This window comes from Sciurus carolinensis, chromosome 11 (assembly GCF_902686445.1).
Source record: "Sciurus carolinensis chromosome 11, mSciCar1.2, whole genome shotgun sequence".
NCBI classification, from domain to species: Eukaryota; Metazoa; Chordata; class Mammalia; order Rodentia; family Sciuridae; genus Sciurus; species Sciurus carolinensis.
In genome coordinates this window covers 13,022,065-13,038,127 of record NC_062223.1, presented here as the reverse complement: position 1 = coordinate 13,038,127, position 16,063 = coordinate 13,022,065, and the positions used below count along the sequence as shown (strand labels likewise).

General features: G+C 48.2%; 1 non-coding gene across 1 annotated transcript; it reads left to right on the top strand.

The window, feature by feature from the left end:
* Positions 1–12,219: 12,219 nt before the first annotated feature.
* Trnaa-cgc (transfer RNA alanine (anticodon CGC)) lies at positions 12,220–12,292 on the top strand. Its single transcript has one exon. It is a non-coding gene; the product is annotated as a tRNA-Ala (tRNA).
* Positions 12,293–16,063: the final 3,771 nt, after the last annotated feature.

Sequence of the window (16,063 nt, the reverse complement as noted above, 5' to 3'; positions counted from 1 at the left end):
CCCCTGCTCACCCTCCTCCCCACTCCAAGCCCTAGCTCTCTGGGAGATGTCAAGGGAGGCTTTGAACAAATGACATGGAGGTGCTTAATGCCAAAATCTTAAATACCACAGTCTCACTTATATGTGGAAGCCAAAAAGTTGCTCTCAGAGAAGTAGAGATTAGTAGTTAACAGAGGTGTGGGGGTGGGTGGGGTACACAGAGGGTGGTTAGGGGGGACGGGGTGCAGCACAGGGGACTGGAGGAATAACCTTCATGTCCTAGAGCACAGTACAATAACTCTGGTTGACAGCAACTGATGGAATACATAATCTAGTAGAGAAGATTTGAAAGTTCCTAACACAAAGAAAAGATACATTTAAGGTGACATGCCAGTTACCCTGATCTGATCTTATACATTGCATATATGCTGAGACATCACATTGTACACCATAAAGCCATATGTCAATTAAAAATTTTCTTTTTTCTTTTTTTTTTTTGCGGTGCTGGGGATTGAACCCAGGGCCTTGTGCTTGCAAGGCAAGAACTCTATCAACTGAGCTATGTCCCCAGCCCTAAAAAAATTTTTAAATGTACATATAATATGGTACTGGGTATTGAATCCAGGGACACTTTACCCCAGTCCTTTGTATTTCTTATCTTGAGACAGGGCCTCCCTGAGTTGCGGAGGCTGGCCACAACCTTGCCATCCTCCTCCCTCAGTCTCTTGAACCTCTGGGATTAGAGGCATGTCTAGAAGTCTTAGTAACTAAAATGAGACTCTCAGCACGGGTTCACCCTGGGGCTACATCTACCTAAGCTTTCCTCTTGAAGTCCTTTCAAAATGTCCTGCATCGTGCTAGGGAAATTTTACTACCTGAGGCTTCTACTCAATGTTTTGGGCCAGGTGAGAGCTGCCGTTGTGACTATGGGAGGAGGGTGCGCCGGTCCCCAGGCCTTGGGGAAGTTGGGTTCCATCCCCAGCACACACCGCAACAAAATAACAATACAAAGAAAAGGAAGAAAAACTTGATGAAGACTTCCCCTGCTTCTCTAGGGGATGAGCAGCAGCAAGTCCTCAAGGAGCTTGGAACCCAGCTGGGAGGCAGGAGGAAAGGTGCCACATAGTGACAATAGATACAAACTCATACTTTGTTTTCAAATTGACATGCGGGATTGCTGCGCAAACACAGGTTACTTTGAAGACCATAAACTGAGTCCAGAAGTTTAATAGGCGGGGAGTAGTTTGTTTTGTTTTTTGGCCAGAAGGCAGAGGACAGAGTGCAATAGCGCAGGCCCAGCCAGAACGCCATAGGTAATGCTTGGGTAATGAAAGGAGCAGGAGTGACTCAGGTCTGTATCTCTGAGTTATCTGTACCCCAAGGGGTTATAAAACCAGCCTCAAAGATCATTCTTGGTGTTGTCCATTGTTTTCTGAGTTGCTTTGGAACATATTAAGGTCAGTCAACCAGGGCGACCGCACTCCAGGTTACGGACAGGGGAGGAGAAGCGGGGACCTCCTTATATCCACGGAGACACAGCAGTGTCACCACAGCAAGCAACACAGGCAGTTCCCTGCACAGAACACACAGAGACCAAGTCCCCATCCCAACCTTCTTCAGATCTGTGTGGTCCGCCTCCAGAATCCTTGGCTTGCAGGATCCCTCTGATCTCCTACACCGTGCACCCTGAACGTATTGTCAGAAACAGGCAGCAAAGAGAGAATGCGGGCGACAGTAAGACTGCACTTTATTCTTGTGCTCAGCAACGAGGACCCTAGAGCAGGGCCAGGCAGATGCTCTGCCGGGAAGGAGAACCATCTGCCCCAGTGGGTACATCTCCCAAACTTCTTTGCAGAACGTTCTTTCCTGACCTTCTGTTACATATGCTAGATCTCTCGTTTTTCTGGGGTAAAAGGCTGGGTGCTTCCTTTTCATTTTCAGAGATCCTCCAGGGGCGAAGCCAACCAAAAGGATTGTTGAGGGATCTTAAATGGGAAGTGCTGCTAATCCCCTTTCGCTGAGCCCTCAGGCTGCACAGGTCCTGCAGGGGGCGCTGAGAGCCCTGAGTGGGTTCTTTGCTTATTCACTTAGTAAAAATCAGCATAGAGAATATGGGTCAGAGGGTGCTGTCTCCTCCTCCAGCCTGCCTAGGCCCTTCCCCTTTCCTACCCGACCCAGGCTAGAGACCTGGGCCATCCTGGATCCTCCCCTTCTCCCACTATGTCGTGACCAGTCTTCAAACCTCCTCAGTCTCACCTTCCACAACTTTTCACATGTAAGATGTTGATAATGGAGGAGGAACGTGGTGCAGGAACAAGGAGGTTCGGTATGTGATTCTCTCTTCTCATATGTGAGTCTGAGTATTTCCAGAACAGAAAGTTCCATTTAAAAAACGATAAGTACATTTCCTCAAACCGGTCCCCTCCGCTCTGTTCTTTGCAGAATCCAGCCTTCCCCCGTCTCCCTGCCTCCTGCTCCTGGCCACCTTAGCCCCTGCCCCCTTCTCCCCCCAACTGCCACCCTTAAATCAGCAGACCTGCTTCCTCCAGTGGAGTGGCAGGTGGTGGCAGGAATCTTGCTCCTAAACAATAGTCTAAACTGTTTTTAACTGAAGGAGCGTCAGGACATGAGACATAGTTAAGTGCTCCATCAGCTGTGCTTTCCCTGAGCTGAGGATTGGGCTCCAAGACACAGCACAGCCCCCAGGCAGGCCCGGGGACAAGCTATTACCTCTGCTCCTGGTGTGTAAGAATGCACCCCAAAATATCACTAGAACTGGGCACAGGAGGGCTCGCCTGTGATCTTGCAGTGCCAGCATCTGCTTGGCTCAGCTGAGGGCCCAGTGAGTGAATGGCGTCTCAGGGACAGGAACACCTGCAGAGGAGCTCAGAGTGTCAAACAGGAAGCAAGGGACTGGGGTCGGGGAGCTCTTTTTACAACAACCCATGCTTACAGAAACTAGTCACGTCTCGTGAGAACTGCAGCGGTCCCTTCTGAGGGTGGCGCCCCTGAGACTTAATCACCTTCCGCCTGGTCCCATCCCTTGTAGGTTCACCATCTCGGCATTTCCGCACCTGAGGCTGGGCTTTCCACCTGTGAACCTTCAGGGAACACATTCAAACTATACCCAAACCACAGCAGTAGCCAAGGGCTTTCCCTGCTCAAAGGAAGGAAGACAAGAAAGAGAAAGAAATTAAGAAAAGCAGAAAATCCTCAGACTTTCAAATCCAGTGATGCCAGGAGCTCCCAGTGCTTTGACCCCATCTCTGGACCTCATCCCTCCCTCATCCGTTCACAGCCTCACAGCTCAGGGTGGTTGCAGTGGTCCTGCACTCATCTCCCAGTCCATGCTAATCTACTTCCTTTGGGTATCAATGCCAAGAAAATCAACTCTACATCTGAATATAATGGGAAGGGAAGGTAGGATGGTCTGAATGTTGGTGTTCTCCCCCAATCCATGTTGGAATCCTAGCCCCTAAGGTGGTGGTATTAGGATGTGGAAGGTAATTAGGTCATAAGGTTAAAGTCCTTGAAAATGGGATTTTATGCCCTTTTTATATAAAACAGACTTGATAGTGTTATCTGTGAACCAGAAAGTGGGCACTCACCAGACCCTGGATCACTAGCACCTTGATCTTGGATTTCCCAGTCTCCAGACTCATAAGAAATAAATTTCTGTTGTTTATAAGTCACCCAGTCTATGGTATTTTGATATAGTAGCCTGAACAGACCAAGACAGAAGATCAAGGGGTAAGGACCTTCACATGGATAGAGAGACACTACTGGCTCATTACACTACCTGCCTGCCTGTGGACTTGCCTTAGTACTTTATTTGATCCTCACAATAGCCCTGGGAGGGGGACCTGACATTTCTCATTTTAGAGCTAATGAAACTCAAGCCTAGAGAGCTTAAAGAGGTATTTTAGGTCATACAACTAGTAAACCATGGTGTGCTGATCTGAACCTGTGGGTCGGATCATTTTACTGGAAGACCTTTCTTCTTTCTTAAGGAAAGAAGTCCATACAGATCCAGGGGTGGGGAAAGGGACACTTGGTGGCAGTGAGACAAAACCAAACCAGAGTCCAGGAGATGTAGATCGGAGACCCTGAGGGGCAGCCCTTGGTTTTAAGCTTCGTGAGGGCAGGGATTCTGCGTTCCAAAGCATTGAGCCACGTCCCAGGAGCCCGGGCCTTCGAAATTGGTCCTTTCTAGCTGACCATAGAGAAGGCTCAGGGGTGACCCCTGGCAGTGGCTGCTGACTACCAGTCCTAGCTATGCCCCAGGGGGTGCCGAGTTAAGAGTGCTGCATCTGGAGTCAGGGGTGTGGTTTGAACTGGGTTCTATTCCTTACCTTCAGTGAATTCTTGGTCAAGTGACTCTAAACTCCATGTCCCTCAGTTTCCTTCTCTGTAAACTGAGGGAACAATAACTTAATAAGGATTAAGTGAACAATGCTTGTAAAGTGCTCATCTTAGTATATGGTGCCAGGGCCAGGAAGCACAATGGAACCGTACCATCTGCATTGGGGCTGCCCCGATTTCGGAGCCCAAGTGGCCCAGCGACTGCTGCTTTGGGATGCGAACTCTTCAGGTAGCTGCTGAGGTCCCAAATCCAGGCTTCGTGGGCTGCTCCTACTGACCTATGTCCCCTTTCTTTCATCTCTCCAGCTGCTTGGTCCATTCAGTGTGACCATTATTGGTTCCCCAGTTGAACCTGGGTCTTTGCAAGGCTCTGATCCAGCTGTCAGTTTGCAGGATACAAAGACTGAAGGACATGTTAAGCAGCACTATTGTGGTGTGACCAGCAAAATCCAGATTGTGGGAAACTCTTCAGGTCACATTGCCAGGGCTCTGCCCCAGAGAAATTGTAGGGAAGGGAAGGATCCAGGGGAGTCCAGAAATGAAAGAGACCGAAAAGCTGTATCTAATTTAAAAGGGAGCAAGACTAAGCATTGATGCACACCTGGGTGATAAAAATAATAAAAAAAAAAAATCATCTGTAGTCTCCTTAAAAGTCAGGAGAGGGGTGTGTTAGGGGAAGGAAGGGTCATGTCTTTGGACTTGTATGGTGATTCCAGAGGTGTTTGCATTGTAATAATTTATTAAAGCCATTAGCTGGTTTTATATGTGTGTTTTGGACTTACGTTAAAGTATAAAATTTTTCTTTGAGTGTGTATTGTATTTTTTTGAGAATAAAATTGTTAGGTCGGAATTTGGGCGACTGTAGGAGGGAGAGGGGAGCAACTGAGACAAAGGGCAGCGAGCCAAACGGTGACCAATCAAACGGACAAGAAAACTCCACTGACCCTTAACTCCACCTGCCGACCCTTAACTCCCTTAACTCCACCTGTCACTCAGCAGGAACCCCGCCCATTCCGGCCTATAAAAACCCTGGGCAGCCAGGGCCACGTGCGATTTTCTCCCGCTCCCTACCTGACCTGTACAGGGGTGGGGGTGGGGGTGGGGGTGGGGGGCTGGGAATTTCGCCTGAGAGCCAAATTCCAGTACAGCTTGCTTCGGCTGCTTTTTGTTTGGTTTTATTTGGCCGCTAGCTGTACCCCTGAGCTTACAAAAATTGTTCTTAAAAATTTATCCCGGGGCTCATCCCAGCACCGCCACCCGAAGGCTGCCCTCCCAGCCTCTCCTCTCCCATTCCTGCCTTGGCCATGACCAGGACCCATTCAGAACATTCTAACCTAAGTGGGGAGGTGTCCCATGGACCCCTGGAACATTTCCAAAGTCTCTTCTCTCCTACAAAGTGAGAAGATCCAGCTTTGTCGTAAAGGGGCACAAGGAGCCCCAGAGAAGCTGGGCAGGAAAGGGAAAGTGGAAAACACCAGTCAAACAGGAAAACCCAGCGAAGGATGGTGGAATGAGATGGACATTAGTACCCTATACACATGTATGATTACACTACTGGTACGACTCCTCACCACATTCAGTCAGAGGAAGAAGCTGTGCTCCATTTGTGTACAATGTGTGAAAGTGCATTCCACTGTCATGTAAAACTAATTAGAGCAAATTTTAAAAAATAAAAAAACTCATAAGAAAAAAAAAAAAAAACAAAAAACAGGAAAACCCAGAGGTGTGGACTTAGGAAAAGACGATCGCCCGCTGTCCCCTAATGTGGCTGTTGTTCCCTATGCACCCAGGGGTTTCCTCTTCATTTCCTGCCCAAAAGGCCAGAAACACAACATTTATTGTTCAGAACGATTTTACTGACCAGCCAATTCCAAAGGTTCTGCTTTTCCCTGGGGCTTTCTTGTAGACTTTTTTTCCTCTTAATTTTCTCTTCCACTGTCCCTTCCTCTTTTGCTTGGGAAGGTCCCAACTCAAACATGCCCTGACAGACAGAGCATGCAAAGAACTGAGAACAAAGCACATTAACCCCTGGCCCTCCTGGTGGCTGGCATGCAGTCATTTTGACAATTTCACAAGTACCAGTCAGAGAACAAGGCTTGAAAACTCTTTCCGCCGTGGCCTGGCTCTGGGGGGACTCAGGCCATAGGACCTAAAGGCTGAGGTCGAGGAACTGCAGATGAGGTGCGGAGAAAGCCGACATTAAATCCACACTGTATCAACCTGGAGTTTTAATGGCAGCAAAGCCCTCTGGGTCTATCATTATACCTGCGTCATCTCTTTTAACCACCCTCTGAGCAGCTGATGAGTTGATATTCCATACCCTTCATTCAATAGCTGTTTACTGAGTCCCCGCTCCGCCACCACCTTGCAAACTGCTGTGAAGTCAAGTGCTAACAGCCTCCCTTTAGCAACCTGGTGGTGGAAATATGAAAACCATGTAGAAGATAATCATATACTGGCTGCACGGTTAGTTAGCATCAAAGCAAACCCAGAGGAGTTCAAAACAAGGTGAACCCGGGAGTACGTGAATGTCCCAAGGCTGCCATGACAACAGTCCTCAAGCTGGGGGCTTAAAACAACAGGAGTTTCCTCTCTGACAGTTTCAGAGGCTGACTATCTGAAATCGGGGCAGGTTAGGGCTGTGCACCCTCTGAAGACTTTAGGGGGGAAATCCTTCCTAAGTTAGGGTTGGTGTGCGTGGCTCCTCGCTCCACCACTCCAGTTTCTGCCTCCATCTTTTCTGTCTCCCCTCTGTGGGTGTCTGGTCTCTGGTGGATGTTTCCCTTTTCTCGTGAAGACCCCCGTCATTGGGTTCATGCCCACCCCCGAGGCAAAACAGCCTGGTTCTAACCTGATTCCATCTGAGAACATCCTATTTCCACCTAGGATCACGGGCACAGGTACTGGGACTTCAACAGGCCTTTTGGGGGATTATGATTCGTCCTCCGACAGGGAGGTAGGACAAAGGGGAGGGTGCGAGGAGCCGTGGTAGAACTGCACCCCGCAAGTTGGAATGGACGCTGGCGGAAGAATGTGACAGAAGACCAGAGATCCCGGGGACAGGCCCTTGAGAGGTGTGTGGGTTTCCCAGGGTTGGCGTAGCACAGCACCACGAACCCAGAAGTTTGTGTTGAAGCCAGGAATCCGAAATCAAGGTGTTGGCAGGGCTGCGGGCTTCCCGAGGCTCTGAGGGAGGGTCTCTCCGAGCGTCTTTGGATTCTGGAGGATTCTGGAGGCCGCAGGGGCAGCATGGCTCCCGCCCGCCCCGTCCTGTCTAGACACGCCCTTCTTTCTTTCTCTGCGCCTTCTCTCATCCGTGCTCGGGAAGAATGCTTGTCATCAGATTTCAGGCCTGTCAGGGTCATCCGGGATGATGTCACCCGAGATCCTGCATCGTATCTGCAAAGACTGTTTTTCCCCATAAGGGTGAATTTGCGAGTTCTAGGGCAGGGACGGGTCTTGTTGGGGACACCACTTAACCCACTGCAGGTGACATTCCCACTTCAGTTCTTCACCCATTCCCTCGGAAATCCTTGTTGAGCACCTTCTGTGTGTCACTGACTATTCCAGGTGCCGAGGGCAGCAGCGCAGGCTCCTGTTCTCTGTGGTGTTTGCTTCTAGGAGAGCCAGATGGACAATATAGTATTTTAAAAATAGACAGGAACTATGAAGGAGTGACTGTAAGGAAGATGTGACAGGGGCGTGTGCCAGAGCGGCTGGGCGATGACCAGACAGACTGGAAAGGCCTTTCTACAGAGGTGACAGGTGAGGTCTGAGTGCCAGGAAGAGGCGGCTACACAGAGACCTGGGGATGAGCATTCCCAGGAGGGGAAACAGCAAGAGCAAAGGCCCTGAGGTGGGCGTGTGTTTAGCATGCTCCAAGAACAGCAAGACGACAGTGGCTGGGACATGGTGAGCAAGAAAGTGGGAAGAGATGGGGCTGACCCGGCAGCCGAGGCTGGGCCTGGGGGCCTGGAGGCCAGGGAGGAAGTTTGGCATTTATCCCAAGGGCCAGAGGAACCTATTGTTTCAGGCAGGGGACACTGTGATCTCAGCTAAGCTTTAAAAACTCCCTCTGACTGTTGGGGAAATGGGTTGTGGAAGGGTCGCAGCTGGGTGAGTCAGGAGGGCAGGCAGCTGGGGCTAGGGTTGTGGAGACGGAGGGGACGATTCAGATGTTTCCTGGAGGTACACGTGACCAGAGTCCCTGACAGGCTGGTCGTGTGGGTGAATAAAGGAGCGAATCAAGAATGGATCCTAGGTTTTAGAAGTGAACAAAACATAGATCATAGAATTTGCCATTTTAATTTTTATTTATTTATTTATTTATTTTAGTGGAACTGGGGACTGAACCTGGGGGCTACACCCCAGTCCTTTTATTTTTTATTTTGAGACAGGGTCTTGCAAAATTGCCCTGGCTGACCTTGGGCTTGTGGTCCTCCCGCCTCAGCCTCCTGAGTAGCTAGGATTACAGGAGGGCCCTCCTGCGCCAAGTGCCATTTTAAACCACTTTGGAGTGTACAATTCAGTGACATTAAGTGCAGTCCCAATGTGCAACCATCATCCTTTTCCAGTCGCAGAGTTGTTTGGGGTTTGTGCACTGAGCGGTCAGAGCCCTCCTGGGATCTAACTGAAAGCCGGAAGTTCCCTGGAGGCCGGTGGGACTGTGTGTAAATAATGACCTTTCTCCAATGGGCCCCTGGTTTCCTCCAGTTGTTTATGGTGGGCTCCTGGGGACAGGGAGCATGGTATCATTCTTTATTTTTCTTTTCCTTCTGCCTCAGCAGAGCCTAGGAAAAACCCTGGCATGGTGCGTTTAGTAATTTCCTCTTGACCTTCATTAGGACTGAGGCCTTAATACTCTATCCTTCCTGCCCCGCCAGCACACGTGCGCTGGGAGTTCTGGGGAGCGTAAGGGTTAAAATCCTTTCTGCACTAACTTGAAGTGTGGCTCCCTCTGGTCCTCAGGGGTGCATCCATTATGGAAAGGTCGCTGAAGGACAGACAGTGATGTCTCCAGCTGAAACCCTAGAGAAGCAAAGACAAGGCTGCAGAGCTCTGCAGAGGGCAGGGAGGGGAGGCGGGGCCACCATGGCGCACAGAGAGCCTGGCCTTTGCAACGGGCTTGAGGAAGCCTCTGATGATTAAATCAGTAAGTCGAAGGCAGAACTGAGGCCGTGCTGTTTTCTAAACGGTTCTGTTTTTATAACCCTCTGGTCAGATGCCAAAGGAGGTATTCTGTGGGTGAGGAAAGCAATCATGTAGGTAAGTTAGTGCATTATTCAGAGACCGGCAGAGGAGAGAGTTCATTACTTTTACCTACTTGCTGCACAGGGAGAACCCGCAGCTTTGGGAACGGTATCCTCTCTGCCGTGGTCTGAATATTGGTGTCCTCTAAATTCCTAGTTTGATACTGAATCCCCAATGTGATAATATCATGAGGTGGGTTTTTTTGAGAAATGACTAAGTCATGAGGGTCCGCCCCTCTGAATGGGACTGGCCACCCTCCCATTGAAGGCAGCTCCCCTGCCTCCTTCCACCATGCGAGGACACAGAGGAGCCATCTGGGAAGCAGAGGGCAGGCCTTCATCAACGCTGCTGCTGGTGCCTTGATCTTAGACTCGCCAGCCTCTAGGACTGCGAGAAATAAATTTCAATTATTATAAATTATCCAGTATATCCTGCTGCCCATCCCCAAGATTGGGCTCTGTAAATCCACATCTGTGAATTGGTCACAATTTCTTGTACAGTTTAACTCAGGATTGAGACCAGGAAGAGCTCTGTTTTCTGGGTGGTTCCATTTTTATACTCTCCGGGATGAAGCTGAATGGAGTATCTTCTCTGTAAGTGTATCAGTCCATTTTCTGTAGCTATAACAAAATATCTCAGGCTGGGTACCTTATAAAGTAAAGGTGTTTATTTGACTCAAGATGCTAGGGCCAGAGGGTCGAAATGACAAATGTCAGCATCCTGCTGAGAGCCTCCTATCCTAGCCGTGTCCGAACATGGTGGGGGAAATGGAAAGGAAAATGGCTAAGTGCAGAAGTCAAGGCTGTGGAGTGGCCTTGTGAGAACACACTCAATGAGATCACCCCTAATCCATTCTGAGGGTGACCCATGGACCTTCCATGGGACCCATATCTTAGAGGTTCCACCACTTCAACACCACCACTTTGGGGACCAAGCTTCCAACACATGATTCTGAGGGGGACACACCCAGACCATATCTAAACCAGTAAGTTAGTAAACTGGTTAAAAAACTGACCCAAGAGTTGGTTAGTTACCTTTACCATCTTACTGCTCTAAGGAGCTTACCTTGGTTAAATTCCTGCATAAGTTTCTATTGCTGCTGTAACAAATTACCATACACTTGGTGGCTTAGAAGAATATAAGGTCATTGTCTTACAGCTCTGTAGATCAGAAGTCTCGTTGGGCTAACACCTGAGTGTCTGCGGGTTGCAGTCCCTCCTGGAGGACGAAAGAGAGAATTTATTTCCTTGTTTCTCCCAGACTCTCTGACCACGAACATTCCCTGGCTTGAGGTCGCTCCTCCATCTTCAAGGCCGGCAACGGTAGGCTGAGTCTTATCACTTCTGCTTCTTCCACATGTAAAGTCCCTGTAAGGACGCTGGGCTCACTGGACAATCCAGACAACTTTCCTATGTTAAGCTCAGCTGATTAGCAGCCTTAATTCTGTGTGCTACCTGAATTCCCATTTGCTATGTAATGTCGTTACAGGTTCCAAGGATTAGCAGTGGACTTTTTGTTTTGTTTTGTTTTCTTTACTTTTTAGCAGGACTGGGGATTGAATCCCAGGCTTCACACTTGTTAGGCAAGTGCTCCACTACTGGGCTACATCCCCAACCCTTTCGATTTTCTATTTTGAGACAGGGTTTTGCTAAGTTGAGTAGGCTAGACTAGAACTTGGGATCCTCCTGCCTCAGCCTCCCAAGTTGCTGGGATTACGGTATAGGCCACTGCACCTGGTTTATAATCTTTTCATTTTAAAACTAAAATCTAAACCAATTTTAAATATCATCCTGAAAGGACAAATATACAGTCTTAAGTTTAGTATATAGGAAATGCCAAAAGTACACACATTTTAGTATTTTTTCGTCTATTTTGTATGTTTCAAGTAGAAAATACAGTTTCGAGTAGGTATGACTCTGTATGATGAGTAAGAGGGAAAAGATGTTTAAAATACTAATTTACTGACTTACGGTGTGGAGAAGATGAGGGTTAATTACAGAGGTGAAAGGTTTTTGCTTGGTGTGAGTTGTTTTTCTATTTGGTATAGTCTGTCTTCTCTCACATGCTCTTAATGTAAATCCATTACGAACGTAACAAACATCACCGTGGGTAAACGTTACCTATCCTAGAATTAATGATTAAAAAGTAAGGTAGAAGACATTTGAGGTGAAGTCTGAGACGTGACAAAGCTTCCTTGCCTATACTCTATTTAAGTATACCCTGATTTTTGAGCAAACAGGTTTTTACAGTGGTATCATTGGTTTTTCCAGTAACGTCGGGTCTGCATCGCTATGCACCCTCTCATTGACGCCAGCAATGATGAAATAAGATGTCCATTTTTTATGGATTTTACCTTATTTATTTGTTTTGGGATAATATATTCTGTTGCGTTCAATGTATTCAAAAGAAGTAAGAGACTGCATAACTGCTTTTTAAATTGATCGAATGTTCTGTGAACATCTAATCCCAGGCAGACCCCCAAATAAAGACCAATGGGTAGGGCTGGGTTGTGGCTCAGTGGCAGAGCGCTTGCCTAGCCTGTCTGAGGCACTGGGTTCAATTGTCAGCACCACATAAAAATAAATGAATAAAATAAAGATCCATGAACAACTAAAAAAATTTGGGGCTGGGGATGTAGCTCAGTTGGTAGAGTGCTTGCCTCGCATGCACAAGGCCCTGGGTTCAATCCCCAGCACCGCCAAAAAAAAAAAAAAACCAACTGGTAAAACGGTGCCACTCTGACAGGCACAGAGATGCGCACCTATAATCCCAGCATTTCTGAGACTTCAGCCAAAGGATCGATGGAGCCCTGGAGTTTGAGACCAGCCTGGGCGACAAAGCAAGAACAAAATAGGGCCATTTTAAGTTGTTGTTGTTTTCCTTTCCACACCATAATAAATAGTTCTGATGATGGCAGGTCCTTTGGTTGAGTTCGGTAGTGGCGTTTTCCCTGTCTGGCTGCAGTCTTCCTTAAGTACCAGGAGTCACTTGTAGGAAGCCGCTGCCAATCCCATCGTTTTCGGGATTGTTGGAGACCTGGGCATATTTCCCCCAAATAACACCGAGTACCTGTGTCCCCAGGCCCGACTGCCGCTCTTTCCCCTCAGTGACGGTGCTTCTGGTATAACATCCAAAATCCTGTAGGGAGATGGGGGATTCTTTTATATTCCTGGTGTCAGGAGGCAAAGGTGGCTTTTAGTTCAGGAGAAACAAAAGGGAAAACAAAAGGCAACAAGAACTGGAACTGAACAGCGGGACACGGTGGGGCACGCCTGTCATTGCGCCTGTCACTGCGCCGACTCTGGAGGCTGAGGCAGGAGGATGGCAGGTTCCAGCCTGGGCCACTTAGTGAGGCCCTAAGCAACCTAGTGAGACCCTGTCTCAAAATAAAAAAAACAAAAAGGATTTTGGGGATGTGGTTCATTGGTTAAGTGACCTTGGATTTAATCCCAGGTAAACCCCTGTCCCCGAAAAATAGATCAAACAAAGAAAAAATTTGCTGAGGAATTTGTTTATTTACAGGTGATTGAGCCCAGAAGCGCTTTACTACTGAGCTGCATCCCCAGCCCCATTTTTTACATTTTTTATTTTGAGATAGGGTCTCACTGAGTTGCTTGGGCCTTTGATCATTTTCTGAATCTGGGCTTGAATTTGTGATCCTCCTGCCTCAGCCTCCCAAGTCGCTGGGATTACAGGCGTGTGCCACCGTGCCCAGCCGCTGTGGATTTTAGAATTCTCCTTGGAGCTATGCTCTTAGACTTTGTGATATTTACCAATTCATTCACGTAAAATGGGCGAGATAGAAATTTATAGACACACAGAGAACACTCAGTCTCAAAAGAGAAATGTCCACAAACTGTTGGAATGTGATAAAAGCAACTGTGAACAACATATTATCGTTAGGGTGTCCAGTTGGGGTCCAGGTCCTTGGTACACAAAGAACTGAAAAGACACACGGAGGTCAGGGTAAGGTACAGATTCACTGGAGGTAAAGGTGAGAGTGGGCTGAGCAAGGAGTGAGGCGCCAGGCCCCATTTGGAAACCCGTCTCATATGCTGGGCTGTGTGTGGGGGTCTCTTCCCTGCATCAGCCTGATCGAAGACCTTACCCCATTTGGTCCCGCTGCCAAAAGCTTGATCCTTGTCCCTGATGCTCATCAAATAAGGAGGACACGGTTTTGAGAAAAAGGAGAAACAAGGTTTATTTGCTAGCAAAGGAGAAACACAGGGGACTCCTGTCCCAAAGGCTGTGACTCTGCCCATCAGGAGGGACAGGGGGCTTTTACAGAAGTGACTCAAAGGCCACATTCCATGCCTTCTGTCTGGAGTTGTAACTCACTTGTTAATTTGGGAGACGGTCATTTCTGAGACCTTCTGGTGCCCTCCCCGCAGGCTGGATGACTCCATTCCCTGATGGGTTCGAGCTCAGGGACAGAAGACTGTCTAGGATGGGGAAGGAAGGTGGTCCTATTTCCCTGGGATTAGGGAGGGGAGAGATTAGGGAGGAGCAGGGAGAGGAAGAGAAAGAAACAAGTCCATTTTAAAAATAAGTTGCAGTGGCCGAGCTGCAAGGGCTGCTTTCAAAGCGTAAAGTGGACACTGTTACATTCCCTTTGGTTACATTATGACACCTGATTACCCACTGATTCCCGTTGATTTTCGTGATTCCTGATTACAATACTGTCCACTTTCCCCCACTGTTAATGTTAGCATACAGAACGTGTGAGGGCTGTTATTGAAAGTGGAGTTTGAGACGAAACGGGGCCCCAGCTTCTGTTGGCAGATGGAGTTTGTGCAGGCTGCAGGCCTCCCCAATTTCCTTCTGGGTTTCTTGCAAATTTGAAGAGTAAAATCCCCAGTCAACAATGGAAGGCCAGAGTTAATGGTGTAGGATTTATTTAAGTGAGAAGAGAAGAGATGGGATTCCCAGGATGTGGGAGAGGATCTGATAGCAGGATCCTCTAACCCAGGCGCTTATGTAGTCTTCGGGTAAGAGTTGACCAAAATCTCTGTTAAACAGGCACTGAAACATCACCCAGGCTGTTGGCTGTGTCCCTTAGCCTCTGAGTTTGACTCCTTCCTGTGATTCCATTGGGGTTCACCCGCTTCTTTCATCCCTACCACCCAGAGGAGTTGGCTTGGATGTTTCCACCAGTTACCACTTGGAGTGGTCTTTACATTTGAATAAGACCTTAATTGAGGCCCTGTTAGGAAAGAACCCAATGAAGGAAATAGAGAGGGGACTCATCAGTAAGGCTCAACTGTAACACCGGTGTGCTGGGGACAAACCTGGAGACCGAGACCTGTCTTCTGCTTACCAGCTGGGGTACTCAGGGAGAGGGGACCTCTTTGTGGTTAGGCATTATTTTCTTTTTTCTTTTTGTGGTGCTGGGGATCGAACTCAGGGCCTTGTACTTGCAAGGCAAGCACTCTACCAACTGAGCTATCTCCCCAGCCTCAGGCATTATTTTCTTTGAGGTGGGTTGAACCAGGGGCTTTTCGGGATTCCAGTTTCAGACGCAATTTCCTTTCTTCGTATTCCCATGGGGTATTATTGATACCGCTGTGGTGACGAGTTCTTCTCCCTCTAATGTTGAAGATTGAACACTAGAGAAGCACGCCAAGGCAAGCATATTAAGCAGGTTTTATTTAAAGGTAATAATACAGACTTCTCCCGGAGGGAGAAGGGGGCCATGTTCTAAAGTCCCAAGAAGTGAGCGCAACCTACATCTTTTATAGGTTAAAGTCTCTTTTGTTCTCCAGTTCTCTCCCCCTTATCTCTACATGACTAGGCCTGGGTTTGCATAAAGTGAAAAGCCGTGGGCAGGGGGAGGCCAAGGTGATTCAGGCAGGTAAGAGCCCATGGGGCACTAATTAGCAGCTCCTTGCTTGCAGTCCTTGATAAGGGCAGGTAAATTGGGTAATCAATGGGCTCTGGAGATCCTTGACATTCCATTCTCCCAGGGGCAGTCTCCAACTTCCAGAGGCAGATGGCTTTCATGGCCTTTATTTCCTTGATTTGACCCGATCCCCTATTTCTACACTAACTACCTATCCCTAATTCTGGCTTCATTATCTGGGGTTTATCAGGGTGACTGTGAGGTGACTTGCATTAGAAGGTGGAGGCTATGTTTCAAAATGGCATTATGTGTGTCAAGTTCTTCCTCACAGGCCCGTTACCCTGACTACCTGGCCATTTTACCATGTTTTCTGTCTTACCATCACGGGTGCTAGGTCCTTGGAGGGAGTTGTCATGGTAATGGGACTTGGTGATGGGAACACAGTGACTCATCTCCCTGTCTTGGTGTCCCTGAACTCCTACCTCACACACGCAGCCCGAGTCCTTGTGCCACGTCCTGGCCTGCAGCTTGCTGACTGGAGATAGGAATGTGGGAATAAAGGAAGAGGTACTGACTGGCAAAGGAAGTACCCCAGAACCACTGAAATGCAGAAGATGCAGGAAGCACCGGGGA